This window comes from Peromyscus leucopus, chromosome 4 (genome assembly GCF_004664715.2).
Source record: "Peromyscus leucopus breed LL Stock chromosome 4, UCI_PerLeu_2.1, whole genome shotgun sequence".
Classification (NCBI taxonomy): Eukaryota; Metazoa; Chordata; class Mammalia; order Rodentia; family Cricetidae; genus Peromyscus; species Peromyscus leucopus.
Genome location: NC_051066.1, coordinates 47928148 through 47931599, shown reverse-complemented (window position 1 = coordinate 47931599; position 3452 = coordinate 47928148).

Sequence of the window (3452 nt, the reverse complement as noted above, 5' to 3'; positions counted from 1 at the left end):
GCCGGGGCGGCGACTCCTCCTCGGCACCGTCTCCGCCCGAGGGGAGGAGCTTTCTCGGGGTAACAGGCTGTGGGGCCTCCCGAGGGTGCTGCGAGCTCCGAGACGGTCACCCCCGCCCAAACACACACACACACACACACACACACACACACACACACACACACACACACCCTGATCACGCACGCAGCCGCTGAGCTCTGGCACCCTGATCACGCAGCCGCTGAGCTCTGGCTGTGCGGTGGCCGCCGCCCAAAACACACACACACACACACACACACACACACACACACACACACACACACACACACCCTGATCACGCACGCAGCCGTTGAGCTCTGGCGCTCTGGCTGTGCGGTGGCCGCCTGGCTGAGCATCCGACCTCCCAGGGTGTGAGTCAGGTCTGGGTCAGTGCCTAACCGGGAGAGCGCAGGGGAGCTCAAGCCTAGCGCTTTCCTTGAACTCTTCCCGCCTCGCTTCCTTATTCGTGGGGAGGGCAGTGGCGCATGCTCTTAGTTATCAGAGTGGGAGAGATCCATTGGATGCGGTTGATGCCTACGGTTTTAGTTAATGAAGATTCCCGACTCTCAGAGGATGGAGAGAAAGAACTTGGGTAGCCGGTGTGGGTAGCAGTGGACTTGGCCTTACCGAGTAAAGACGCACCTGCACAGACTGGTAGTGATTTCTCATGTGATCCCAACACTCAGAAGGCTGAGGCAGGAGGACAGCCAGACTTGTAAAACCAGTCTAGGCTACAGTAGTGAGTCCCAGACCAGCCTGGCTACAGAGACCCTGCCTCCAAATCAAAACAGAGAAGAGAGAAAAGGGAAGGGTGGAAGAGCGAGTTGATGGAAAGTTTGCCTAGCATGCACAAAGACTTGGGGACAGTTCTTAGAACAGAATAAACCGGATTGTGGTGGTGCACAACTGTAATCTTACCACTGGGAAAGTAGAGGCAGGAGGAGCAGAGGTTTGATATCATCCCCGGTTACAAGGAGAGTTTGAAGTCAGCCTGAGATACATGCTTCCGGATCTCAACAGTAAGAACAATAATGATGGGGGGGGGGGCAGGGAGAGGAGGGAGGGATAGGAGAGGGAGGAGAGGGAGAGGGGAGAAGGGGGGAGGGGGAGAGGGGGAGAGAAAGAGGGAGAGAGAACAGAAAATAAGCCATCTGCAACCGCACAGGTAGATGCTGCCCTGGACTTGCCTAGAGTGTGGTAAAATGGGTTTAAAAGATGTCTGCCTGCCCAAACCTTAAACCTCCCCTTGTGACTTACCTCGGTGAAGAGGTACTGGCACCCTGCCCTTCTAGGCAGGATAAGAACATTGTCAGCATTATGCATTATTATCAGGGGAAAAGGGTTCTGGATGCTGAGGCTCATAAAAGGCAGTTGGAGAGGCTCACTCTAGGCCCCGGAAACCTTAAATAGTTCAGGAAATGTGTGTGTGTGTGTGTGTGTGTGTGTGTGTGTGTGTGTGTGTGTGAGCACATGCATGTGCATGTGGGTTTGCACATCCAGGAATGATTTTCCAAAGACAGGTTTTAAGGCTGGTGAGATATCTTAGTGGGTAAAGTCACTTGTCAGCAAGCCTGATGACCTGAGTGTGATCCTGGAACCTATAGGGTAAAAAGGAGAAAACTTATTCCTGCAAGTTGTCCTCTGACCTCCACATACATTCATGCTGTGCTGCTCACAGAACACACACACACACACACACACACACACACACACACACACACACCAAATAGACGTTTTAAATTGTTTTTAAAATAATAAGAAAATATAAAGATTATCTTAAAGGTTTGCTTATTTGGATTTATTTATTTTTATATGTGTGAGAGTTTTGCCTGCATAGGTCTGTGTACCACATGCATGCAATGCCCACAGAGGCCAGAAGAGGGCATTGGATTCCCTTAGACTGTAGTTAACAGATAGTTGTGAGCTCTCATGTGGGTGCTGGGAACTGAACCCTGGTCCTCTGGAAAAGCAACCAGCGTGCTTAACAGCTGAGCCAACTCTTCAGCTACTCGAATATTGTATGATTTTTTTTTAAATAAAGGTTTTAGACCAAGGAAGTGGAGCGTCAATGCCCTGGGCATAGGGCTGGATTAATGGGTGCGAGTTTGAGACAGTGGCCTGTAGCTGTGTGGGGTTTTTTTTCCCCTTGGTAAAGGGAGATTAAGCAAATGGAAGGAGAAGAAATACATCCTCAGTTCAAGGCTTCCTATGATCTGGCTCAGCCTAGCCCTTCATTCTTATCACTTACCACAGTCTGACTGATCCTGGTGGTGGTTGACTGTAAATGTCTCTCGGAGCTGCCCGAGCCCTCCCCAGCGACCTCTTTTCCTCTACATCTACCTGACCTCCTCCACCTTCCAAGACACCCTCCCATCCGTTCAGCCCCCAGACCATGTTCCTCCCAGCCACCTCTCCATTCAGTGCCTCTCCACCACCTACAAAGATGTGATACTATATCCCCGTGGCTGTCTCCACTCTCCAGACGGCCCTTATATCTTTGGCAATAAATGTTTATCTTCTTTTACTCAGTAAACATTTGTTGGGAGATGAATGTGTCTATTAGGGTCTTGACGGAGAATGGACAGCGTATTCAAATTGCGCAATGTGGTAACGAACAGGACTTTTTACATTTGTGAACAGGATGTGGGAAACCACAAGGGTTTCACACTGTCCCAAGCCTCCAACAGAGAGGTTTACTGGAGTCCAGAGAGAAAACTCCTTCGGGGGTGAGGTGGGGTGGGGCAACCTTGTGTGAGAGGTGCAGCCATCCTGCAGGGACTCTCAAAGGAAAAGACCGGACGGGAGGTAACTATTCCACTGTTACCCTTCCTGTCCATCTCCTGGATCCTCCAGTGACTAAGCAGAACCTCCTCAGACACCGGGGGTGAGGGGTGGGGGGGTTGAGGGGGTTTGCGGGGGAGGCTGTAACTCTTGCAGGTCAGCGCCCCAGGGCACAGAGCCGAGTGAGCAGGGCCAAGCATGACGGCACGTGAGTAAGACGTTTGTTATTCTCAACCGAAAAAGTTCAACGTGGTGCTTTACTTTTGGCATAAGTAGACCATATTTTTGCATTTCCATCTCTTGACTGTGTGGATTGCTCTATCTGCTCCTCCGTCCTCTACCCTTGGCCTTGCCTGTGTCCAGGAACCTTCAGTCTGCAGAGAGGTTCTTAACCTTCCTAACGTTGCGGCCCTTTAATCCAGCTCCCCATGCTGTGGTGACCCCCAACCATAAAATTATTTTCGTTGCGACTTCATAACTGTCATTTTGCTACTGTTACGAATCGTAATGTAAATATCTGTTTCCCGATGGTCTTAGGGGACCCCTGTGAAAGGGCCATTCGACTCCCGAAGGGGTCAAGACCCACAGGCTGAGAACCGTTAGTCTACAAGGACAGCCTTCCTTGTCCTGTGGCTTCCAGCCGAGTTTGGTGG